General features: G+C 48.8%; 2 pseudogenes across 1 annotated transcript in view; one reads left to right on the forward strand and one right to left on the reverse strand.

Annotated features, from left to right (window-relative positions):
* Positions 1-1262: 1262 nt before the first annotated feature.
* Positions 1263-17913, reverse strand: LOC124026363 (annotated as a pseudogene).
* A 3882-nt stretch (positions 17914-21795) lies between these two features.
* LOC124026362 overlaps positions 21796-27345 on the forward strand; it is a 29852-nt pseudogene continuing 24302 nt past the window's right edge. Inside the window, exons 1-6 of the transcript XR_006837277.1 lie at positions 21796-22440; positions 23003-23118; positions 24531-24634; positions 26152-26221; positions 26329-26402; positions 27007-27169. The product of XR_006837277.1 is annotated as a cullin-4A-like (transcript). The remainder of the gene's footprint in view (positions 22441-23002; positions 23119-24530; positions 24635-26151; positions 26222-26328; positions 26403-27006; positions 27170-27345) is intronic.

Raw genomic sequence — 27345 nt, forward strand, 5'->3', positions numbered from 1 at the left:
CAACAATTAGGAACGCTCCTGGCTGTGAACACAGCCTCACTGGGGAATCATCGTCTTCAAGTTCAGTCTCAGATACCAGCAGCAGAGAGGAGCCACTGTAGTGAAGGAGGAGATGCCTAACTGTTCTGCAGTAAGACCCTCCCCAGGGATAGACTCAAGCTCATTTCAGGTTTGGACCAGGACATAACAGAGGAGGGGTTCAGCACTAGACCAGGACAGACATAACAGAGGAGGGGCTCAGCACTGGACCAGGACAGACATAACAGAGGAGGGGTTCAGCACTGGACCAGGACATAACAGAGGAGGGGTTCAGCACTGGACCAGGACATAACAGAGGAGGGGTTCAGCACTGGACCAGGACATAACAGAGGAGGGGTTCAGCACTGGACCAGGACATAACAGAGGAGGGGTTCAGCACTGGACCAGGACATAACAGAGGAGGGGTTCAGCACTGGACCAGGACATAACAGAGGAGGGGTTCAGCACTGGACCAGGACATAACAGAGGAGGGGTTCAGCACTGGACCAGGACATAACAGAGGAGGGGTTCAGCACTGGACCAGGACATAACAGAGGGGTTCAGCACTGGACCAGGACATAACAGAGGAGGGGTTCAGCACTGGACCAGGACATAACAGAGGAGGGGTTCAGCACTAGACCAGGACATAACAGAGGAGGGGTTCAGCACTGGACCAGGACATAACAGAGGAGGGGTTCAGCACTGGACCAGGACATAACAGAGGAGGGGTTCAGCACTGGACCAGGACATAACAGAGGAGGGTTCAGCACTGGACCAGGACATAACAGAGGAGGGGTTCAGCACTGGACCAGGACATAACAGAGGAGGGGTTCAGCACTGGACCAGGACATAACAGAGGAGGGGTTCAGGACCAGGACATAACAGAGGAGGGTTCAGCACTGGACCAGGACATAACAGAGGAGGGGTTCAGCACTGGACCAGGACATAACAGAGGAGGGGTTCAGCACTAGACCAGGACATAACAGAGGAGGGGTTCAGCACTGGACCAGGACATAACAGAGGAGGGGTTCAGCACTGGACCAGGACATAACAGAGGAGGGGTTCAGCACTAGACCAGGACATAACAGAGGAGGGTTCCAGCACTGGACCAGGTTCAGCACTGGACCAGGACATAACAGAGGAGGGGTTCAGCACTGGACCAGGACATAACAGAGGAGGGGTTCAGCACTGGACCAGGACATAACAGAGGAGGGGGTTCAGCACTGGACCAGGGGTTCAGCACTAGACCAGGACATAACAGAGGACTAGGACAGACATAACAGAGGACTAGGACAGACATAACAGAGGACCAGGACAGACTGTAGGTTTCACTTCAATGTTAGAGTCATTATGGATGTGGAGTTTAGTTCTTGTTGTAGAACTTCATTCACAACTCAGTCGGTCATCAGTCTCCCTGTTGTTTATGCATGGTGGCACTGGAATAAATACCTTCCTTCACACACACACACAGTAGAGAAGTGTGGTCAGCTCTGTGTTTCTGAGTATGCTCCAGGGCTACTCCCACTACGCTGGACCATGGTAGCCATGGTAACCTCTGTGCTTTTATCCCCCATAGTCATCATCTGATGTGACCCCCCACCCCCACCCAGACACAACCAATCACAGCCCGGGCTGCTGCTAGGCTCCTCCCATCACACTGGCTCTGGGCGAGGCGTGGGTGGTGACGGTGGTCAAGGGGCTTCATGTGTGGTTGTTGCTATTGGCTAGTTGTCTCCTGGTGGGCGAGTCCCGTACCACCCTCTGGGCGGCACAGTGTGTGTGTACAGGCACGCCTCCTGGAAGACACACACAGTCCGGCTCGCTGAAGGTGTTGTGGCACAGAACACACCCCTTCTTCTGTGATACCAGGACTGGGCTCCTCCTCTGCTTCAACTGATGACACGACAACAAGGCCACAGTTACATCTCACCTTCATCACGACTCAGCAGAACGTAGGAGCAATTACAAAAGGTTTAAAATCAGGAGAGCTTTGTCCTAAACACATAATGCAGAGTTGTGTGTGTGTGTGTGTGTGTGTTGTTGAGAATGGGTAGATATTAATGCACTGTTGGAGCTAGAAACACAAGCATTTCGCTACACTCGCAATAACATCTGCTGAACACGTGTATGTGACCCCAAAAAATGTGAATGTGTGTGTGTGTGTGTGTGTGTGTGTGTGTTTGTGTGTCGCGTCGTTCCAATCTCACCCTGTCGTGCTGCAGCTGTAGGTTCTCTGACCTCGCCAGCCCCAGTGCAACCTGGGAGGTGCGGCAGGCGTGCATACTCCCCCGCAGGGCGCGTCCGAGGAACGGGCGAAGCAGCTGCAGGGACCAGCCTTCAGGAAGCAGGTCCAGTACGCGCACAGCGTCGAACACCTCCCCGTGCCGGTTTAACAGGTCCACCGCTGCCATCTCCAGCTCCCCGGTGACCGTACTACTGGGAAGGTCCCGGTCCAGATAGACCCCAGGAGGGGAGGTGGAAGAGGTTCTGCTGGTAGGCCGGGTCCCGGGAGGCGGAACCCCACACGCAGTAGGCCTCCGCAGCGGGGAAGTCTTTGAGCTGGTGCACCAGGATGTGTAACGCCTTATCGTGCTCCTCTAGTTTCCCGTGGAGCGTGGCTCTCTCCAGAAACAACTGGTCACATTCCTGGATCTTACCTGAGGGAGGGAGGGGGAGACAGAGCCATAGGTTATAGCAGGTCATAACCACGTCGTCGTGGATAAAACCAGGGTTATAGCAGGTTATAGCCACGTCATGGATAAAACCAGGGTTATAGCAGGTTATAACCACGTCATCGTGGATAAAACCAGTGTTATAACCACGTCATCGTGGATAAAACCAGTGTTATAACCACGTCATCGTGGATAAAACCAGGGTTATAGCAGGATATAACCACGTCATCGATGGATAAAAACCAGGGTTATAGTAGGTTATAACCACGTCATCGTGGATAAAACCAGGGTTATAGTAGGTTATAACCATGATAAAACCAGGGTTATAGTAGGTTATAACCATGTCATGGATAAAACCAGGGTTATAGTAGGTTATAACCATGTCATGGATAAAACCAGGGTTATAGTAGGTTATAACCATGTCATGGATAAAACCAGGGTTATAGTAGGTTATAACCACGTCATCGTGGATAAAACCAGGGTTATAGTAGGTTATAACCACGTCATCGTGGATAAAACCAGGGTTATAGTAGGCTATAACCACGTCATCGTGGATAATACCAGGGTTATAGTAGGTTATAACCATGTCATGGATAAAACCAGGGTTATAGCAGATAAAACCAGGGTTATAACCATGGAAAAAACCAGGGTTATAGCAGGTTATAACCATGTCATGGATAAAACCAGGGTTATAGTCATGGATAGCAGGTTATAACCATGTCATGGATAAAACCAGGGTTATAGCAGGTTATAACCATGTCATGGATAAAACCAGGGTTATAGCCAGGAAATAACCATGTCATGGATAAAACCAGGGTTACAGTAGGTTATAACCATGTTGGTATCATCCCAGGGTTTAAGCAGGTTATAACCACTAAATCATCATGGATAAAAACCAGGTTATGTAACAAACCACATAAACCATGTCATGGATAAAAACCAGGGTTATAGCAGGTTACACCTCACCACATCATCCCAGGTTTAAACAGTAACAATACGTTGATAAAAACCAGGTTTAAGCAGGTTATAACCACGTCATCGTGGGATAAAAACCAGGGTTATAGCAGGTTCACTAAAATCAGGTTTAACCACGTCATCGTGGATAAAACCAGGGATATATCAGGTTATAACCACCTCATCGTGGATAAAACCAGGGATATATCAGGTTATAACCACGCCATCGTGGATAAAACCAGGGATATAGCAGGTTATAACCACGCCATCGTGGATAAAAATCAGGCCATAACCAGTCATCAATGTTATAGCAGGTTATAACCACGTCATCGTGGATAAAACCAGGGTTATAGCAGGTTATAGCCCGTTGGATACAACCAGCAGGTTATAACCTGTCATGGATACAACCAGGGTTTTGCAGGTTATCTTTCTAGCAGAGACAGGTTACAACCAGGGTTTTAGCAGGTTATAACCACGTCATGGATAAAACCAGGGTTATAGCAGGTTATAACCACGTCATGGATAAAACCAGGGTTATAGCAGGTTATAACCACGTCATGGATAAAACCGGGTTTTAGCAGGTTATAACCACGCTATCGAGAGAGACAACCGGGTTATAGCAGGTTATAACCCGTCATGGATAAAACCGGGGGTTATAGCAGGTTATAACCACGTCATGGATACAACCAGGGTTTTAGCAGGTTATAACCACGTCATGGATACAACCAGGGTTTTGGACGAGGTTATAACACGTCATGGAGACAACGAGAGGTTTTAGACAGGTTATAACCAGACAGAGCGGATACAAGACAGGGTTATAGCAGGTTATAACCACGGCATGGATAAAACCAGAGGACAAGCAGGTTATAACCACGTCATGGATAAAACCAGGGTTATAGCAGGTTATAACCACGTCATGGATAAAACCAGGTTATAGCAGGTTATAACCACGTCATGGATAAAACCAGGGTTATAAGCAGGTTATAACCCGTCATGGATAAAACCAGGGTTATAAGCAGGGTTATAACCACGTCATGGATACAACCAGGGTTATAGCAGGTTATAACCACGTCATGGATACAACCAGGGTTATAGCAGGTTATAACCACGTCATGGATACAACCAGGGTTATAGCATGGATACAACCAGTTATAACCACGTCAGCGAGATACAACCAGGGTTATAGCAGGTTATTAAGGTTACAACAGCGGTTGAAAGCGAGAAGGAATAACCACGTCATGGATACAACCAGGTTATAGCAGGTTATATTGTGAATAAAACCAGGGTTATAGCAGGTTATAACCACATCATGGATACAACCAGGGGTTATAAAACCAGGGTTATAGCAGGTTATAACCACGTCATGGATACAACCAGGGTTATAAAGCAGGTTATAACCCGTCATGGATACAACCAGGGTTATAGCAGGTTATAACCACGTCATTTCGCCATGATACAACCAGGGTTATAGCAGGTTATAACCGCCATGGATCAGGGCTATGATAAAACCATGGGGTTATAAGCAGGTTATAACCACGTCATGGATAAACCAGGGTTATAGCTGGTTATAACCACGTCATGGATACAACCAGGGTTATAGCAGGTTATAACCCGTCATGGATACAACCAGGGTTATAGCAGGTTATAACCACGTCATGGATACAACCAGGGTTATAGCAGGTTATAACCATCATGGATACAACCAGGGTTATAGCAGGTTATAAACCACGTCATGGATACAACCAGGGTTATAGCAGGTTATAAACCAGCGTGGAGAGAACCATAGCAGGTTATAGCCACATCATGGAAAACCAGGGTTATAACAGGTTATAACCATGTCATGGATAAAACCAGGGTTATAACAGGTTATAGCCATGTCATGGATACAACCAGGGTTATAGCAGGTTATAAGCCATGTCATGGATACAACCAGAGGTTATAGACAGGTTATAACCATGTCATGGATACAACCAGGGTTATAGCAGGTTATAACCATGTCATGGATACAACCAGGGTTATAGCAGGTTATAACCACGATCATCTTGAATAAAACCAGGGTTATAGCAGGTTATAACCACATCATGGATACAACGAGAGGATACAACCAGGGTTATAGCAGGTTATAACCCACGAAGACAGCGTTTATAGCAGCGTCACGGATAAAACCAGCGAGATAGCAGGTTATAACCATGTAAAACGAGGGTTATAGCAGGTTATAACCATGTCATGCGATAAAACCAGGGTTATAGCAGGTTATAACCACGTCATGGATAAAACCAGGGTTATAGCAGGTTACTAACCACGTCATGGATACAAACCAGGGTTATAGCAGGTTATAACCACGTCAGCGGATACAACCAGGGTTATAGCAGGTTATAACCACGTCACGAGGATAAAACCAGGGTTATAGCAGGTTATAACCACGTCATGGATAAAAACCAGGGTTATAGCAGGTTATAACAATTGTCAGCGGAAAGCAGGTTATTTTACAACCAGGGTTAAAGCAGAAGCGATGGATACGAACCAGGTTATTCTGATACAACCAGGAACCACGATGGATAACCAGGGTAGCAGGTGTTTTGGTTACAAGAAGGTTATAGCAGGTTTAAACAGTAACACCAGGCTATAGCTCACTAAATGAATAAAACCAGGGTAGCAGGTTATATTGGTAAACCAGGGCTTTCCAGGTTTAAACAGGGTTATAGCAGGTTATAACCCTCACTAAATGTAGTGTTATAGCAGGTTATAACCCGTATCGAAATCAGGTTTAGCAGGTTATAACCACAGATACAACCAGGGTTAAGCAGGTTATAACCCTCATGGATAGACAAAATGTTATAACCACGTCATGGATACAACCAGCGGTTAAAGCGAAGGTTATAAACCACGTCAAGGGATACAACCAGGGTTATAAGCAGGTTATAACCCGTCAGCGGATAACAACCAGGGTTACAGCGAGGTTATAACCACGTCATGGATAAACCAGGGTTATAGCAGGTAACCACGCCATGGATACAACCAGGTTATAGCAGGTTATCATGGATACAACCAGGGTTATAGCAGGTTATAACCACGTCATGGATACAACCAGGGTTATAGCAGGTTATAACGAAAGCCCTTGATAAAACCAGGGTTATAACAGGTTATAACCATGTAGGGTTATAACAGGTTATAGCCATGTCATGGATACAAACCAGGGTTATAGCAGGTTATAACCATGTCATGGATACAACCAGGGTTATAGCAGGTTATAACCACGTCATGGATACAACCAGGGTTATAGCAGGTTATAACCAGCGTCATGGATACAACCAGGGTTATAGCAGGTTATAACCACGTCATGGATAAACCCAGCAGGTTATAGCCATGTCATGGATACAACCAGGGTTATATAGGTTATAGACATTGTCCTTTTTGGAGGACCCCATTATTCTGCCAGGAAACTAAATGTAGTGTTTTGGTATCATCCCAGGTTTAAACAGTAACAATACCTCACTAAATGTATTGGTATCATCCCAGGTTTAAACAGTAACAAGAGACACCTCACTAAATGTAGTGTATTGGTATCATCCCAGGTTTAAACAGTAACGAGACACCCTCACTAAATGTAGTGTATTGGTATCATCCCAGGTTTAAACAGTAACAATACCTCACTAAATGTAGTGTATTGGTATCATCCCAGGTTTAAACAGTAACAATACCTCACTAAATGTAGTATTTGGGTATCATCTCAGGTTTAAACAGTAACAATACCTCAACTGGACGAGATCAAACTAAAATATTGTTTAAAAGCGTGAAATCAACAACATTGGCCACATCCAAAATTACACCCCATTCCTGATGTAGTGCACTACTTTTGACCTGAGCCCTGTGCACTGTATACGGAACAGGGTGTAATTTGGGACACAATGACAATGGACAGCTCACCCAGTAGTAGTTGGACGAGTACAGGCTGGACTCCTGAGGAGGAGCTGGAGTTTGTCGGGCTACAGACACCTGTTGGTCCACTGGGGGGACTGAGACAGGAGAGACAGGACTCTGTCTGTGTACTGCACTGCCAGGTGGGTGTGGAGCTTCTCGCAGAGAGACAGAGTTACAGGCAGTAGACAGAGAGTTACATACAGTAGACAGAGTTACATACAGTGAGAGACAGGGAGAGACAGAGAGAGCGAGAGAGAGACAGCGAGAGAGAGAGAGAGAGAGAGAGAGAAGAGAGAGACAGCGAGAGAGAGAGAGAGAGACAGCGAGAGAGAGAGACAGCGAGAGAGAGACAGCGAGAGAGACGCGAGAGAGAGAGAGAGAGACAGCGAGAGACAGAGAGAGAGAGAGAGAGACAGCGAGAGAGAGAGAGCGAGAGACAGCGAGAGAGACAGCGAGAGAGAGAGAGAGAGAGAGAGCGAGAGAGACAGAGAGAGAGAGCGAGAGACAGCGACAAGAGAGACAGCGAGAGAGAGCGAGAGAGAGAAAGCGAGAAAGACAGAGACGAGACAGCGAAGACAAGAGCGAGAGAGAAGAGAGACAGCGAGAGAGAGAGAGACAAGAGAGACAGCGAGAGAGACAGCGAGAGAGAGAGAGAGACAGCGAAGAGAGAGCGAGACAGAGAGACAGAGACAGAGACAACGAGAAAGCGACAGACAGCGAAGAGAGACAGCGAGTAAAGATCAAGCACCAGGGGGAAGTTCAAGGACGGAAAATGACGTGGGTATGGAATATGTTCTGAAATCCTGTGTATGTTCTGAGCGAGAGAAACCCAAGCGAAGTGTTCCAGAAGCGAGAGCAACAGAGCGGCTGTGAGACAGAGCGAAGAAGACACGAAGTCTGGGTTCAACCGAAAGTCCTTCTGAGAGACTTAACCTGGTCCTGACACGAAACCGAGAGACCTGGAGAGACAGACGGAGAGAGAGAGAGAGCGAGAAACACAGCGAGGAGAATTACAGCGAGAGAGAGAGAGCCGAGAGAGAGAGACAGAGAGAGAGAGCGAGAGAAAAGAGAGCCGGACAGCGAGACAGAGACAGCGAGAGAGAGAGACAGCGAGAGAAGAGACAGCGAGAGTCAAGAAGCGAGAGAGAGAGACAGCGAGAGACAGCCCCTGCGTCAAAAGTAGTATAGAATATTGGCCACTGAAGCGAAAAGACAGCGAGACAGAGACAGCTGGTCAAAAGTAGTAGACAGCGAGAGGAGATTAAGAGAGAGAGAGACAGCGAGAGCGAGAGAGACAGCGAGAGAGAGAGACAGCGAGCAGGAGCCGAGAGAGAGCATATTTCCACCAGAGAAGCGAGAGAGGAGCGAGAAACCCGAGAGAGAGACACAGCGAGATAGCGAGAGTCAGCGAGAGAGACAGCGAGAGAGACAGCCAGAGACTAGCGAGAGAGAGAGCAGAGAGAGAGCGAGAGAGAGCGAGCGAGAGAGCAGAGAGAGACGGCAGAGAGACAGCGATTAGATGGAGAGAGACATGCGAGAGAGACGGCGAGAGAGAGAGCGAAGACAGCGAGAGAGAGCGAGAGACAGCGAGAGCGAGAGAGACAGCGAGAGAGAGAGAGCGAGAGAGAGAGCGAGCGAGAAACAGCCATAGACAGTGATACGAGACAGCGAGCGAGTTCAGCGAGACAGCGAGAGAGTACAGCGAGAGAGAGAGCGAAGAGAGAAGCGAGCTGAAGCGAGTCCGAGATAATGGTAGAGAGAAGCGAGAGAGAGACAAAAGCGAGATGTTCAGGAGAAGGTAAACAGCGAACATTAAAAAAACACATTGAGCGAGAGACAGCGAAGACAGCGAAAGACAGCAAGAGCAGAGAAGAGAGAAAGCGAAGAAAGCGAGAGACAGCGAGAGAGAAGAAGCGAGAAAGAGAGAGAGAAAGAAGCGAGAGCCCAAGCGAGAAGAGAGCGAGAAAGCGAGAAAGACAAGCGGGCAGAGAAAGCGAGAGACAGAGAGAGAGAAGAAAGCGAGAAAGCGAGAGACAGCGAGAGCGAGAGAGAGCAGTACCCGCTACAGCGAGTTGAGACAGAGAAAGCGAGAAGAAGCGAAGAGAAAAGCGAAGAGCTAGAGAAAGCTGCCGAGACAGCGAGAGAGAGAAAGCGAGAGAGACAGCGAGACTAGCTTAGCGAGCCGAGACAGCGAAGAGAAGCGAGAAGCGAGACAGCGAGAAAGAAGACAGCGAGAAGACGAGAGGAGAAAGCGAGAAGACGAGAAGAGAAAGCGAGAGAGAGATGAGAGAGACAGCGAGAGAGACAGTGAGAGAGAGAGAGAGCGAGAGAGACAGCGAGAGAGAGCGAGAGACAGCGAGCGAGAGAGAGAGAGACAGCGAGAGAGAGAGAGAGAGAGAGAGCGAGAGAGAGAGCGAGAGAGAGAGCGAGAGAGAGAGCGAGAGAGGAGGCCAGAGAGGTCCAGAAGACTCTCGTGGTCGAGAGAGACGGCAGAGAGACAGACGTGTCCAGACGGCGAGTTAGCCCCTCGAGAGAGAGAGCGAGAGACAGCGACCCAGAGAGAGAGAGAGAGACCTAGAGGATAATAATAATAATAGCGAGATAAGCGAGCGAGATACATAAGAAGAACAGCGAGAGAGAGAGAGCGAGAGAGAGAGAGAGCGAGAGAGACAGCAAGAGAGATGGAATAGCTGAAGAGAATCGAGAAGACAGTTCCAGGTATTAGAGAGCGAGGCTTGCAGAGAGCGAGACGTCTGGGTTCACAGCGAGAGCTCCTTAACTGAGCCTGACAGCGGTGAGAGGAGCGAGAGAGACAGCGAGAGAGCGAGAGAGAGCAATGAGAGAGAGAGCCTGCGCGAGAGAGAGAGAGCGAGAGAGAGAGCTAGAGACTTAGAGAGAGCGAGAGAGACAGCGAGACGAGAGAGAGAGAGAGAGCGAGAGAGAGAGAGGGCTGAGAGAGAGAGAGAGAGAGAGAGAGAGCGAGAGAGACAGCGAGAGAGAGAGAGACAGCGAGAGAGAGAGAGCGAGAGAGAGCGAGAGAGAGAGAGAGAGAGAGAGCGTCCGAGAAGAGAGAGAGCGAGAGAGACAGCGAGAGAGAGAGAGAGAGAGTCCCCAGAGCAGCGAGAGAGAGAGAGAGCGAGAGAGAGCGAGACAGATTCAGAGAGTGCAATATCAAGAGAGATTGTAGAGAGAGCTTTTCAACCGAGGTGAGAGAGAGATGTGGCCAGGTTGAAGAGAGATTGCCATATAAAGAGCCATGGTAAGAGCGAGAGAGATTACCTGTGAAACAGCTTAAAGATTAGAGGATGTGCACATAGCGAGAGAGACATTTACAGAGAGATTTAAAATACAGCGAGCGAGAGCTACATTGAGCGAGAGAGTTAAGATAGTAGTGAAGAGAGACAGCGAGCGAGAAGAGAGCGAGAGAGAGCTGCGTAGAGAGAGCACAATAAGCGAGGAGGAGAGAGATTAGCAGAGAGACAGCGAGAGGGAGAGAGAGCGAGAGAGACAGCGAGAGGGAGAGAGAGCGAGAGAACAGCGAGAAATGGTTTAGAGAGACCTTTTCTCCAGATAGCGAGAGAGAGTACCCAGCGAGAATTGAGCGAGAGCGTTGGGGGAGAGCGAGAGCGAGAGAGAGCGAGAGCTGCAGAGCGAGAGAGAGAGAGAGAGAGAGAGAGGGGGAGAGAGAGAGAGAGAGAGAGAGCGAGAGAGAGAGAGAGAGAGAGAGAGAGAGAGCGAGAGAGAGAGAGAGAGAGAGAGAGCGAGAGAGAGCTGAGAGGGAGAGCGAGCCAGCGTGAGAGCGAGAGCGAGAGCGAGAGCGGAGCGAGAGCGAGAGCGAGAGAGAGAGCGAGAGCCGGGAGAGCGAGATGGGAGAGCGAGAGCGAGAGCGAGAGAGAGCGAGAGCGAGAGAGAGAGCGAGAGAGAGAGAGAGAGAGAGGAGAGAGAGAGAGAGAGAGAGAGAGAGAGAGAGAGAGAGGGGGAGAGACAGCGAGAGAGAGAGACAATCACCCCAGTTAGAGAGAGAGAGCGCGAGAGAGAGAGAGCGAGAGAGCGAGAGAGAGAGAGAGCGCGAGAGAGACAGCGAGAGAGAGAGAGAGAGCGAGACAGCGAGAGAGAGAGAGAGCGAGAGAGAGAGAGAGCGAGAGAGAGAGAGAGCGAGAGAGACAGCGAGAGAGAGAGAGAGAGAGAGAGAGAGAGCGAGAGAGAGAGAGAGCGAGAGAGACAGCGAGCGAGAGCGAGAGAGAGAGAGAGCGAGAGCGAGAGCGAGAGAGACAGCGAGAGAGACAGCGAGAGAGACAGCGAGAGAGAGAGAGAGCGAGAGTGGACAGCTAGCGAGAGAGAGAGCGAGAGAGACAGCGAGCGAGAGAGAGAGCGAGAGACCCCTGCTCCTCCTAGTGGCACAGCGAGAGAGAGAGAGCGAGAGAGAGACCCCTGCTCCTCTAGTGGCACAGCGAGACAGCTCCGAGACCACTGCTCCTCTAGCGAGAGAGACAGCGAGAGGAGAGAGAGAGCGAGAGAGACAGAGAGAGTGGAGAGAGAGGCTCCTCTAGAGACAGCGAGAGAGACAGCGAGAGGGGAGAGGAGCGAGAGAGACCAGCTGCTCCTCTAGTGGGAGACAGGAGAGAGAGAGAGAGCTCTAGAGAGAGAGAGAGACAGAGAGCGAGAGCCTTAGAGAGAGCTCCTCTGGAGAGCTGAGAGCGAGCTAGTGGCAGAGCGAGAGCGAGAGCGAGAGCGAGAGCGAGAGCGAGAGCGAGAGCGAGAGCGAGAGCGAGAGCGAGAGCGAGAGAGAGCAGTAAAGATCAAGCACCAGGGGAAGTTCAAGGAGGTAAATCGTGGAGTATGGAATATGTTCTGAAATCCTGTGTATGTTCTGACCTGTATCCGTCGGCCCAGCACCAGGTGTTCCAGGTAGAGCAGCAGAGCCTGGCTGTGTTTCCCCAGATACGTGATGACGTCGTCTGGGTTCACCTGGTCCTTCTGCTCCTTAACCTGGTCCTGACCCACTGGCCTCCTGGTGAAGATCTGCACCCCTATCTAGAGAGACCACAGATAAACACCCATAGAATTACAATGAGGAGAGCCTTCTTTACTCCTGCGGGTATATAGAAAATGGCCGGCAGTCGACATCATTACTTAGTTTCTGCTAGAACTTAGGGCCCTGGTCAAAAGTAGTACACAATATAGGCCCCTGGTCAAAAGTAGTATAGAATATTGGCTCCCTGGTCAAAAGTAGTATAGAATATAGGGCCCTGGTCAAAAGTAGTATAGAATATAAGGATTAAGGTGCCATTTGGAAACGCAGACAGAAACGCACCGTCTGGTCTCTCTGCAGGGCCCAGTCCGCATATTTCCACACCAGGTCCGGGTTGGAACAGAAACCCAGGAAGTCCACAATGTACTCATACAGGTCAGACCTGGTAGAGTCCTGAAGGTCCCCATTCACTACCCGCACCCACAACTACAGGAGGAGAGGAGAGATGCATCTACAACCCCATAGACATTTCATTACAATTCATATTCAATTAATAATCAAGATAATGGATTGTATTTATAGGGCTTTTCAACCTAGGTGCTCAAAACGATTCGTTTAAGATGTGGCCAGGTTTGATTAGATTGATTTGCCATATAAAGAGCCATGGTGATACGGTCACCGTGTTCATACTAAGGTAGTGTACAGTAGTAGCATGTTTACCTGTAGAGCAGCTGAATCCTGTCCGTTATAATGGTAGAGGAGGCCTAGTGCAAAATACCTGATGTTCAGGAGAAAGGTAAACCAACATAAAAAAACACACTCATTACGCACTTTAAAGGCAATAGCATAGCAGGCTACATTGAACGCAATATCTTAGTGCCCACTAGGCTAACTATAGTAGTGCACACTAGACTAGGCTTGCTGTCGTACCGGCTGGGCAAGGCTAGCTGTAGTACCCGCTAGGCTAGCTGCGCACCGCTAGGCTAGCTGCAGTACCCGCTAGGCTAGGTTAGCTGCAGTACCCGGTAGGCTGGCTTAGCTGCCGCATCAGACCCGCTAGGCCAGCTTAGCTGCCGACCCGCTAGGCTAGCTTAGCTGCCGACCCGCTAGGCTAGCTTAGCTGCCGCACCCGCTAGGCTTAGCTTAGCTGCCGTACCCGTAGGCACAGCTTAGCTGCCTTAGACCCGCTAGGCCAGCTTAGCTGCCGTACCCGCTAGGCTAGCTTAGCTGCCGTACCCGCTAGGCTAGCTTAGCTGCAGTACCCGCTAGGCTGGCTAGCGCTGCAGTACCCGCTAGGCTAGCTGCAGTACCCACTTGTGGTGTTTCTCTAGCCAGGGGGCGCTGTCTGCCAGTAAACAGGCGTTGGGGAGGCCAGCAGGTCCAGAAGACTCTCGTGGTCCTGCTCAGCGTACAGCTTCAACAGAGCCGTGTCCACGTCCTCCCGGCATCCGTTAGACCCCCTCCGTGCTTCGCACCTCACCCAGGTACGTGATGAGGAACCTAGAATAATAATAATAATAGCCATTTTGCAGCCACTTTTACCACTTTATGGTCCTGGGAATCAAACCAACTATCATAGTGGTTGCAATCATCATACTCTGCCAACTGACCTACAGAGGACCACGTCTCTTACCTCTTGCACCTCTGGAGCTTGTCCTGATCCCCTGCGCCAGGTGGTTGAGGTCGGCGAACCCGTGGAGCGGTGGGTGGCAGCGGGCGAAGGAGGAAGAGGCTGGGAGGAGGAGAGGGTAGAGGGAGATCAACTCCCGGACGTCCAACTGACCCGTCCGGAGTGTTCTTTCGCCCGAGAAACTGAAGCTGTCCAAACTGTATGAATCCTGCTTGCTGGAGGATTCTTTTGTGCAATATCTGAGGAAGGGGGGGGTGAAGGGGGGTGGGGTGTAATGAAAGAGAAAGTTAAAGATGCATCACATCTCATCCCTCTTATTCTATATTTTACATTTCATAAGCATACAATCACCCCAGTTAAATGAGCCACCTGGGAACACATGCTGCATCACTGTCACAACAACCCCCTGGGCTGTACTCACAAAAGACCAAAATAAACTATAGAAATTAATGTTTTTTTTTATTAAAAAAAATGGTTTACTCCCCCTTTTCTCCAATTTCTAGTGGCACAGGGATCCAATTGGTAGTTACAGTCTTGTCCCATCGCTGCAACTCTCATAGGGACTCGGGAGAGGAGAAGGTCGAGAGCAGTGCGTCCTCCGAAACACAACCCAACCAAGCCACACTGCTTCTTGACACAATGCCCACTTAACCTGGAAGCCAGCCACACCAATGTGTCGGAGGAAACACAGTACAACTGGCGACCATGTCAGCGTGCACTGCTCCAGGAATCGCAATGGGACAAGAACATCCCTGCCGATGCCAAACCCTCCCCTAACCCGGACGACTGCTAGTGGCCAATTGTGCCAGGACCCCTGCTCTCTAGTAGCCTTAGACCACTGCTCCTCTAGTGGCCACAGCTAGACCCCGCTGCCTTAGACCCCTGCTCCTCTAGTGGCACAACTAGCGCTGCCTTAGACCCCTGCTCCTCTAGTGGCACAGCTAGCCGACCCCTGCCTTAGACCCCTGCTCCTCTAGTGGCACAGCGATGCCTTAGAGACACCCTGCTCCTCTAGTGGCACAGCGATGCCTTAGACCCCTGCTCCTCTAGTGGCACAGCGATGCCTTAGACCCCTGCTCCTCTAGTGGCACAGCGATGCCTTAGACCCCTGCTCCTCTAGTGGCACAGCGATGCCTTAGACCCCTGCTCCTCTAGTGGCACAGCGATGCCTTAGACCACTGCTCCTCTAGTGGCACAGCGATGCCTTAGACCCCTGCTCCTCTAGTGGCACAGCTAGTGGCACATGCCTTAGACCCCTGCTCCTCTAGTGGCACAGCGATGCCTTAGACCCCTGCTCCTCTAGTGGCACAGCGATGCCTTAGACCCCTGCTCCTCTAGTGGCACAGCGATGCCTTAGACCACTGCTCCTCTAGTGGCACAGCGATGCCTTAGACCCCTGCTCCTCTAGTGGCACAGCGATGCCTTAGACCCTGCTCCTCTAGTGGCACAGCGATGCCTTAGACCCCTGCTCCTCTAGTGGCACAGCGATGCCTTAGACCCCTGCTCCTCTAGTGGCACAGCGATGCCTTAGACCCCTGCTCCTCTAGTGGCACAGCGATGCCTTAGATCCCTGCTCCTCTAGTGGCACAGCGATGCCTTAGACCCCTGCTCCTCTAGTGGCACAGCGATGCCTTAGACCCCTGCTCCTCTAGGGAGGCCTAGAAATCAGCCTTTTGATCATCTGTTCTCAGCTAGTGGAGAGTATTGAAAAGCTCTCTAGCAGAAACACTATTTGTGGCAGACAGTCTGTACCTGGAACTTGTCTTTGGGAATGTTCCTCCTGGCTCCCTCAGTCAGAGCCAGGGCCTCCTCCACTCTGTGTCCAGCTAGCAGCTCCTGAATCTGTCTCTCCAGGGGTAGGGGCACCAGCACGTACACAGCCTTAGTGGAGGCCAGAACCACCTTACCTATAGGGACAGAGACAGTTAGGAACAGAGACAGGGGACAGGGACACAGTTAGGGACATAGACAGTTAGGGACACAGTTAGGGACAGAGACAGTTAGGAACAGAGACAGGGACACAGTTAGGGACAGGGACAGGGGACAGAGACAGTTAGGAACAGAGACAGGGACACAGTTAGGAACAAGGGTAGGGGCACCAGAACATACACAACTTTAGAGGAGGCCAGAACCAGTTTACCTAAAAAACCACCGACAGGGACTGGTCACAGTTAGGTTTAGGGACACGGACGGGTCAGGGTCAGGGACACAGACAGGTTAGCGACACAGACAGGTTAGCGACACAGACAGGTTAGCGACACAGACAGGTTAGCGACACAGACAGGTTAGCGACACAGACAGGTTAGCGACACAGACAGGTTAGCGACACAGACAGGTTAGCGACACAGACAGGTCAGGGTTAGGGACACAGACAGGAACGGGTCACCATCTCTTCAGCCATAGATAATGTAGACATAGGTCTACTGAGGTAAGCCAACAAGGCTAGACATTTAGACTAGTGTAGGGGAGCCATGTTGGCACCTTCAAAGTCCTGTAGGATGTGTCCGTCTCTGAAGGCGAGGGTCTGTTTGAGCTGCTGGTCCAGCATACTGTGGATGGTGACGAAGCCCTCGTCTAGCGCCACCACATAGGAAAACACACAGCCGCTCCCATCACACTCTCTGACCAGTTCACTGGGGCACGCTGGGATATACCCTCTGCATTGGCAAACATACCTGAGAGAGACAGAGAGAGAGCACAGAGAGACAGAGACACAGAGAGAGAGACACAGAGAGAGAGACACAGAGAGACAGAGACACAGAGAGAGAGACACAGAGAGAGAGACACAGAGAGAGAGACACAGAGAGAGAGACACAGAGAGAGAGACACAGAGAGAGAGACACAGAGAGAGAGAGACACAGAGAGACACAGAGAGAGAGAGACACAGAGAGAGAGAGACACAGAGAGAGACACAGACACAGAGAGAGACACAGACACAGAGAGAGACACAGAGACACAGAGACAGAGAGACAGAGAGACAGAGAGCATACTTCACTAGTGATATGTTAGTAATAAGACCTACTGATAAACAATACAGCTGATGTTGTAATGACTCACCCAGGCCACCAGGGGCAGCCAAGAGGAACTCCTCCCTGCCGATCCTCTTGACTATGGGCTTCCTCTCCTCACTGTCATAGGGGAACAGGTCCTGCGCAGCCCCTGTGCTGTAGTTAAGGATCATGTACTGCGTGGAGAGGGCCAGGCACAGGAAGTAACCGTCCAGACTGACCGCACACGGCTGCTCCGGCGTGTTGACCTCTTTCACCAGCTGCACCCTGTCCTCGTAAACCATGTATATCTGGACGGTGCGCCGGCCGAGAGTACCCGATCTCCACGCAGAACGGGTCCCCGTTCACCGGGTTCTCGTTGACGCAGAACGCGGCCACGCCCTTAATCTTGGCCCCGCCCGAAGGCACAGGTTCTAAGGTGATCATGTCAATAACACTAACTGTAGCGTCACAGAGCACAATGATGCGTTCTAACGCTGACGCGGCCTTCAGGGCCTCCACGGGCTTTTTCAGGCCCAGGTACTTGAACAGCAGCTTCTGGACGGTGTAGGATAGCATCCCCTTGGTCGTGGCATGCTCCTCTAGCAGGAAGTGATGTATGAAGCAGTCGTTGGTGCCCACGTACAGGTGCTTGCCGCAGCACTCGATGCACTCAATGTTGATGCGGGCCTTGTCTCCCATCAGGAGCTCCCGCTCCACGGCAGGGACCAGCTCAAATGCCTTCACACTCATCTTGAAGGCACAGGCAAGAGAGAGGAGATCAGGTCATGCCACAGACATCCCCTGCAAGAGAGGAGGAGATCAGGTCAACACAGACATCCCCTGCAAGAGAGGAGGAGATCAGGTCAACACAGACATCTACTGCAAGAGAAGAGGGGATCAGGTCAACACAGACATCTCCTGCAAGAGAGGAGGAGATCAGGTCAACACAGACATCTCCTGCAAGAGAAGAGGGGATCAGGTCAACACAGACATCTCCTGCAAGAGAGGAGGAGATCAGGTCAACACAGACATCTCCTGCAAGAGAGGAGGAGATCAGGTCAACACAGACATCTCCTGCAGAGAGGAGATCAGGGAGGTCAACACAGACATCTCCTGCAAGAGAGGAGGATCAGGTCAACACAGACATCTCCTGCAAGAGAGGAGGAGATCAGGTCAACACACATCTCCTGCAAGAGAAAGGGGATCAGGTCCACAATTCCCAATTCTCCACCCTTTCCCCAAAGTGTGCACTTGCACACTTACAGGTTATTTCTGTAACAATGGTGGAAATTTCCTTCAGCCAATGCTTTTAAATCCATGCACACTTTGGGAGAAGGGTGGATAACTGGGATGCATCCTGTAAGTGCAAAGAAACAGCCTTTCCAATAATATTTTACAAACTCTCACAGAGTCCCATCTCCAAGGCTGGTGTGGAATCAGTAGGACCAGGAACTTTTCCTGATCACGTGAACGGACGTGGAAAAACTAGTTAGCTAGGAGGATACCGCAATAATGGTACAACTAGAGACTTCTAGCAATTATCACTTGACAGTTAGCCATCATGCTAGCTAGCCAGCTGCAACAAACCTTCTCTATTACCATCATTTCTAGAGAAATTGTGTGGCACTTTGATTAGCAAACCCAGAGCCAAAAATGGGTCCGTTAATTACCTAGCAACATCATGCAAATATTGACTATCCGTTGTGGAAGTAGAGCAATGACTGAAGTAAAGTAAGCTCTCCAGCTAATGTTAACCAGTTTTAGCAGCCTGCTAGCTAGCTGACTGGCTGTATGTAAACTAGCTACTAAGCAAACTGGCTGTCATTATTGGCAAATCAGTGCTGCCGTTTACTGTACAAACCTTTCAAAAACAGCTATTTACATGTCCATACAAAGACGATAGCTAGAAGCTGTCATACCCCAGCAGTAGCCACTGCAGATCTAGTATAGGAGACGCCGATGTACCACGGCCTTCCTGTCTTTCACTTCTCAATCTCTCCCTTCGCTGCTAACTGCTTGCTAACCGCTAGGAGAGCTGCCGCTACGTTTTCAGGTCGAAGAAGGTCATGAGGAGGTTGTGCTTCCTGTTTACAATGCATTGGGGCAATTATATACATATATTGACAAAATTACATGTCTTTCCGCCCTAAAATGGGAGTTGTTGTCCACAAAGCGGCAATGCGGGCTGTTTTAGCTTCCAACTATCCTTTCTTTGGATTAGTGGAACTTATATTCGATCAAATAAATCTCACGTTGCAAATAAGACATTCATTTTTGTTGTTGACCAATTTGTTGACTAACACTCCTTGACCTCCATACAATAACTCCTTGCTTGGTGGGCGAAAAAACGGCATCTCCTGGAGGGAGACAGATTTTCTTCCTGGTTGGTGGGAGGAGCTATAGGAGGATGGGCTCATTGTAATGGCTGGAATGGTGTTAATGGAACGGAGTCAAACATGGAGTTTCCATGTGTTTTATCCCGTTCTCTGGCTCCATTCCAGACATTACAATGAGCCCCTCCTCCTATAGCTCCTCCCACCATCCTCCTCGTGAGTAGACATTAAAACCAGATTGGGGGCTAAAGAGCCTGCCAGCTTGTTGTCCTAACAAACGGAAATGAGTTACCTGTGGTTCCTTCAGCCATTCCATTCCTTATCCTATATAAGGTCTGAGGTTAACACAGGCTTAGGAGATGTTATTCGTTTTGTGAGATAATATCAGTCAGTTAATATGACCTTTATGAATTATAAAGCCTTTATGTGCTTTTGATAACACAAATGCTTCAAAATTCACAAAAAGTGACATTAGCTGGTGAAAATGATCAAATTGAACAACATGTACAAGATCTCATAAGCCTGTGTTTTACCACAGACCTCATTTTAACAGTTTATCCAAACACCCTACAAAAACTCCATTCATTTCCACATAGGCTTTGTCCTTCGAACCTTGGTGGAGTACCAGGGCCTACAAATATGCTTGGTCTGTTTCAATAGTGTGTGATTGCGGCCTGCAATTCAGGGCATTCCTTCATGTGGGCACGCCCGCCTCAAGCATTTCATTGGTTACTGCATGAACTACCCTGTCGAGCATACCATTAATACCTGCATGAACACCCCCCTCGAGACCTGCATGAACACCCCCCCGAGCATCCCATTAATACCTGCATGAACACCCCCACCCCTCGAGCATCCCATTAATACCTGCATGAACACCCCCACCCCTCGAGCATCCCATTGGTTACTGCATGAACACCCCCACCCCTCGAGCATCCCATTAATACCTACCTGCATGAACACCCCCCTCGAGCATCCCATTGGTTACTGCATGAAGGTCTCCTTTGAGCATCCCATTAATACCTACCTGCATGAACACCCCCCTCGAGCATCCCATTGGTTACTGCATGAAGGTCTCCTTTGAGCATCCCATTAATACCTACCTGCATGAACACCCCCCCTCGAGCATCCCATTGGTTACTGCATGAAGGTCTCCTTTGAGCATCCCATTAATACCTACCTGCATGAACACCCCCCCCTCGAGCATCCCATTGGTTACTGTATGAAGGTCTCCTTTGAGCCTCCCATTAATACCTACCTGCATGAACACCCCCCTCGAGCATCCCATTGGTTACTGTATGAAGGTCTCCTTTGAGCATCCCATTTTACCTACCTGCATGAACACCCCCCTCGAGCATCCCATTGGTTACTGTATGAAGGTCTCCTTTGAGCCTCCCATTAATACCTACCTGCATGAACACCCCCCCCTCGAGCATCCCATTGGTTACTGTATGAAGGTCTCCTTTGAGCCTCCCATTAATACCTACCTGCATGACACCCCCCTCAAGCATCCCATTGGTTACTGTATGAAGGTCTCCGTTGAGCATCCCATTAATACCTACCTGCATGAACACCCCCTCGAGCATCCCATTGGTTACTGTATGAAGGTCCCTTTGAGCATACCATTAATACCTACCTGCATGAATGCCCCGCCCCCCGCCCCACACACACACAAGCATCCCATTGTTTCCTGCATGAACACCCCCCTCAAGCACGCCATCTTCATGTTTGCATGACACTTTTGATATTCTAGATTTCCTCTGATTGTCTATGCGATTAAAAATTGACCAATAAAAGTATAGAGAGGGGTTCCTAAAGATGCAGGAATGCTCACATGCAGGAATGCCCCGAATTGCGGGCTGCAATTACACCTTTCTAGTCTGTCCAAGAAAATGAAACCGTTTAAACATGTTTAAAATTAGAAACTACATTTAGAATACTGTACTCTATCATACATTTTAATCTAGGTCATTTTTATAACAGGGTAAACTGGTAAAATCACGATGCACAAATCCTGCACCAATTTATATTATACCAATTTATACACCAATTCATTCCATGATCATATTCCATCATATTTCATGATGAGTCTACATTTGAATAAAAGTTTTTGTGTTATTGATTGTACCTAAAATCCTTTTACATCATGCAAAATCGACAAAAGTCGATGAATTTCACTCAAGTAATTGAATAGGAAATGTAATTGAATAGGAAATGTAATTGGGACCCTTTAAAGATGAACTCTTGTAAAAAAAAGTCAAAATAATGTTGAAGTTTCAAACATCACACGGGTAGAATGTGAATCTCCCAAGATGCACTTGTCAAGGGGGTGCAGGAAGCCATTTTGTTATGTTTGCTATGTGGCTAGCGCCACATCTCCAGCGGTAGCATAATGATGGATATTTTGAGATTGAATATAGCTTTTAATTTGTTTCACACATGGAAGTCTGAAATATATAACATTTAATATTTGCCTAATTTTAATACGGTCCAGGGAGGGACGCAGTGGATATACTAAATTGTTTGTTTCGCTAACTAAACTAGGCTAGCTAACGCGTTAGCTTACTTCAACGAAATCTATTTTTCAGTTGTTCGGTTCATCCAAAAGTTTCTCTTTTTTTGAGTTTTATGGCTTTGGTCTAGGTATCTACTTTTGTTCAAGTGAGGGATCGGACTAAGTGGTGCATCGTACATGAATTAAGAAACAGGGTCAGAGTTGTATAATCCAACTTTAGGCTCGTTTGAGAGGACGAGTAGAAGTGCCGCTAACAACTCTTCACAACAACGGCCCTCTGCATTGATCTAATCATGGCAGAAGACATACGACAGGACAAGAAAGCCAACTTCTCTGCTCTGACGGAGCACAACAACAACGGAGTGACAAAGATTTCTGGCCTGGCCTCCAACAAAACTGGCGCCTCCAAGAAATTAGTCATTAAAAATTTCAAAGGTAACTCGTGCTGAATAGCTAGTTAACGTTAGCTGGCCGGTTTGCCTGATTATCAACTATATGTTAGTAATTGGCTAACTAGTTAACTCTACTTATGTAATTGCCATAATTGGCAGCGTAACTAAAGTTCATATTTGAAAGTTGTCCATGATGGCCAGCTGGGTAGTTTCTAGACCAAGTTAGCTTGTGACATATTTGAAGCAATTGATAGCCATGGCATGTAAACAACAGAATATTCTGTTGCAAACTGACCCTGGAAATATTGCTCAACTCTGGTTACGTCTTCTAGCTAACTTTACCAAGCTAATGACATTCTGGCAGAATAAATATATATTTTTTCCATTCTATTACAATTTTGACGTTTGTTGACTCTGTCCCTGCCAGATGTTTACATATGGTTGAACATTCAAACAATAGTCAACTGTTTACAAACAATATTCTCCTTGTTTACAAATTAACTTTACATTTCTCCTCGTTTAAATGAGGTACCCAGCTAGAGGCTGGGTCTGTCTAACCATTTTGCTGTGCCTTGGTGTGTCGTAACTCTGGTGTGTGTTCCCAGACAGGCCAAAGCTAGCGGACAACTACACTGAGGACACCTGGCTGAAGCTGAGGGATGCGGTAGGAGCCATCCAGAACAGCACCTCCATCAAGTACAACCTTGAGGAACTCTACCAGGTCAGGCCTAAAGCATCAAACACACAGTTGCACTTTCAGGACATGAAACACATAGTTTGTGGAGAGCTCTCACAGCCCTTGTTGACCTTTAAAAGACATGGGCCTAGTTCATGTGTCCAACGGGCCTTGATGACATGCCTATATCCAAGTCCCAGTGTTTCCATGTGAATAATATGTACCGATATGGGCACTTTTATTGTCTTCATCTGTATGACACCATTACTCTAGCTGTCTTGTCATGTGACCTGCTGGTTGCCCTTTACTGTCTGTATCTGTGTACCATTACTCCAGCTGTCTTGTCATGTGACCTGCTGGTTGCCCTTTACTGTCTGTATCTGTGTACCATCACTCCAGCTGTCTTGTCATGTGACCTGCTGGTTGCCTAGCCAGTCTGGGTTGGTGGTGCCAACTGACACCCTATTCCCTATGTAGTGTACTGTTTAGGGTATAGGGTGCCATTTGGGACTTTACACGATTCCAACGGGCAGCAGAGATCGGTCCTAAGACACTATGCCTTTCTAGTCTCAAATTATTGGAGAGGAGAGCTGCTCTATGCCAGTCAGCAGGTTCTGTAGCTCACATCAGCAGTCAGTATACCCAACCACTGTGCTGACCAGTCACCAGCCTGTTGACATGGCTAACCCTATCACTCTGACCATTCACCAGCCTGTTGACATGGCAAACCCTACCACTCTGACCAGTCACCAGACATGGCAAACCCAACCACTCTGACCATTCACCAGCCTGTTGACATGGCAAACCCAACCACTCTGACCATTCACCAGCCTGTTGACATGGCAAACCCTACCTCTCTGACCAGTCACCAGCCTGTTGACATGGCAAACCCAACCACTCTGACCATTCACCAGCCTGTTGACATGGCAAACCCTACCACTCTGACCAGTCACCAGCCTGTTCATGGACCATTCTGACCAGTCACCAGCCTGTTGACATGGCTAACCCTATCACTCTGACCATTCACCAGCCTGTTGACATGGCTAACCCTACCACTCTGACCATTCACCAGCCTGTTGACATGGCTAAACCCAACCACTCTGACCATTCACCAGCCTGTTGACATGGCCCTGACCATTCACCAGCCTGTTGACATGGCAAACCCAACCACTCTGACCATTCACCAGCCTGTTGACATGGCTAACCCAACCACTCTGACCATTCACCAGCCTGTTGACATGGCTAACCCAACCACTCTGACCATTCACCAGACCTGTTGACATGGCTAACCCAACCACTCTGACCATTCACCGACCTGTTGACATGGCTAACCCAACCACTCTGACCATTCACCGGCCTGTTGACATGGCTAATCCTGTCTTGTAACTTTTCCAAGGAGGGATGACTTACAGAATTGAGGAATACTTAGTATGTTGACCCCGTCTCCTCTGTTTCAGGCGGTGGAGAACCTGTGTTCCTATAAAGTCTCCCCCACACTGTACAAGCAGCTCCGTCAGGTCTGTGAGGACCATGTCCAGGCCCAGATACATCAGTTCAGAGAATATCCTTTACACTGTGTGTGTCTGTGTCTTTGCGTGTGAAAGTGTGCTCCTATATTTTTGCCAGTGCGTACTGTGTGGATGTTTATTAAAGCCTGTTTGACAGGTTCTTATGAAATCGACTTGAAAACGTCTGTCATTTATGATGCTGCATGACAGTGGCTCCTCCGAGGAGATAAATGTTTTATAACATTATTATAATGTTTTTAATAGTTGATTTGTGTTGCTGCACCTTGTGTTTCTTGGCTATTTACATTGTTTTGTTCATAAGCTACGTTGTTTTTCAATGTTTTGACTTTGCTTCAACTACCAGTGAAGACGTCCGCTACTAGTCAGACTAGTCTACTGTGTTATAAATACTGGCTGGTTCCAGCCCTGAAAGCTGATTTGGCTGACAGCCGTGGTATATCAGACCGTATACCTCAAAACATTTTGTACGGCTCTAATTACGTTGGTAACCAGTTTATAAAAGCAATAATACCTGGAATACCATCATTGCCACAATAACCTTGGCCTGGGTCTCCCTGATAACACCTGCTGATCTGGTTAGTTGTGACTGGGGGGCTTAAAGGAACCTGGCAGCCTCCTGTTATAGAGCTGTATGTCTTCTCAGCGGGCTGCTGTGTGGTAGTGTCTCTGTACCAGCTGTGTGGTAGTGTCTCTGTACCAGCTGTGTAGTAGTGTCTCTGTACCAGCTGTGTGGTAGTGTCTCTGTACCAGCTGTGTAGTAGTGTCTCTGTACCAGCTGTGTAGTAGTGTCTCTGTACCAGCTGTGTGGTAGTGTCTCTGTACCAGCTGTGTGGTAGTGTCTCTGTACAAGCTGTGTGGTAGTGTCTCTGTACAAGCTGTGTGGTAGTGTCTCTGTACAAGCTGTGTGGTAGTGTCTCTGTACAAGCTGTGTGGTAGTGTCTCTGTACCAGCTGTGTGGTAGTGTCTCTGTACCAGCTGTGTGGTCTTCTCTGTACCAGCTGTGTGGTAGTGTCTCTGTACAAGCTGTGTGTCTTCTCTGCTGTGGTAGTGTCTCTGTACCAGCTGTGTGGTAGTGTCTCTGTACCAGCTGTGGTAGTGTCTCTGTGCCACTACGTTTGACATGTTCATTTAGCAGACACATCTCATCCAGAGATACTTACAGGAGCAATTATCTTTACGGTGCTTTGCTTAATGCCACATAGACATATTTTTCTCCTAGTCGGCTTGGGGTTTCGAACCAGCGACCTTTCGTTTACTGGCCCCACTCTCCTAACCGTTAGGCTACCTGCCGCCCAGGGGGCACCGTGGACCTCTTCAGCCAGCTAGCTGCACACAGAGACACGCTGCTTGGACTGATGGGAAATAAAAATAAAACAATGAACATCCCTGTAATGGGGATCTCTATAAACTACACAGTTTGTAGTCATCAGAAGGTTGTCATGTTTTTTTAACCACAACCTGGTGCGAGTCGAGGCCCCGTCCAAAGAGAGTGTTTGACTGTTGTGTTTTGATTGAATTGAGGCCCGGGTCCTTAACCGTAGCGCCTCACAGAGTCCCTGGACAGCCTGTCTTTCCTGAAGAGGATGAACCGATGTTGGCAGGACCACTGCAGACAGACGGTCAGTCAGACAGCCTTTATTTATCATGAGACATTTATTCTGTCTGAAATGTTTGTCGTATAATGAGTCTAACGTAAGTGTGTTATGTGTAACCTGGGTAACTGCAGATCATGATCCGGAGTATCTTTCTGTTCCTGGATCGTACCTACGTGCTCCAGAACTCCCTGCTCCCCTCCATCTGGTAAGAGCCCCGTCCAGTAGCTATTAGGACAAACACAAACAATCATCCGTTCTCAGTGGCAAACGGTCTTTTCCTGTTCTGAGATGGTGATCGTTTCTTTCTGTCAGAAATGGAACCCTATTCACTACTTAGTGCACTACCTTTTGACTAGGTCCTCATTGGGCTAAAAGAGTTCCCCATGTAGGATATAGGGTGTCATTTGGGATGCAGACCGTTACTGTTCACCGTCCACCGTGAACCCTATTCACTACTTAGTGCACTACCTTTGACTAGGTCCTCGTTGGGCTAAAAGAGTTCCCCATGTAGGAAATAGGGTGTCATTTGGGATGCAGACCGTTACTGTTCACCGTGAACCCTATTCACTACTTAGTGCACTACCTTTGACTAGGTCCTCGTTGGGCTAAAAGAGTTCCCCATGTAGGAAATAGTGTCATTTGGGATGCAGACCGTTACTGTTCACCGTGAACCCTATTCACTACTTAGTGCACTACCTTTGACCAGGTCCTCATTGGGCTAAAAGAGTTCCCCATGTAGGAAATAGGGTGTCATTTGGGATGCAGACCGCTACTGTTCCCCGTCCACCGTGACTGTGTGTGTTCCACAGGGATACCGGGCTGGAACTCTTCCGGAACCACATCGTGAGTGACGGGGCTGTCCAGAAGCGCACGGTCGACGGGATCCTGGAACAGATCGAACGCGAACGCAACGGAGAGACAGTGGACCGCAGCCTTCTCCGCAGCCTACTGGGCATGCTCTCAGACCTGCAGGTGATTGGTCAATGCTTCATAAGTCTTGTCTTACCATTTGGCCAATGAACAATCAAGTCAAGGCAGTCATTTGCTAGTCAAACGAGTGCATTTTCTTAGCAGTGTAAGGAACTATTGTTCCATAGGCAGATGGTATGTAGATTCTCTGATCTCCTGGTGTCATCTATTGTCTCTCC

Source organism: Oncorhynchus gorbuscha, unplaced genomic scaffold, assembly GCF_021184085.1.
Source record: "Oncorhynchus gorbuscha isolate QuinsamMale2020 ecotype Even-year unplaced genomic scaffold, OgorEven_v1.0 Un_scaffold_2694, whole genome shotgun sequence".
NCBI classification, from domain to species: domain Eukaryota; kingdom Metazoa; phylum Chordata; class Actinopteri; order Salmoniformes; family Salmonidae; genus Oncorhynchus; species Oncorhynchus gorbuscha.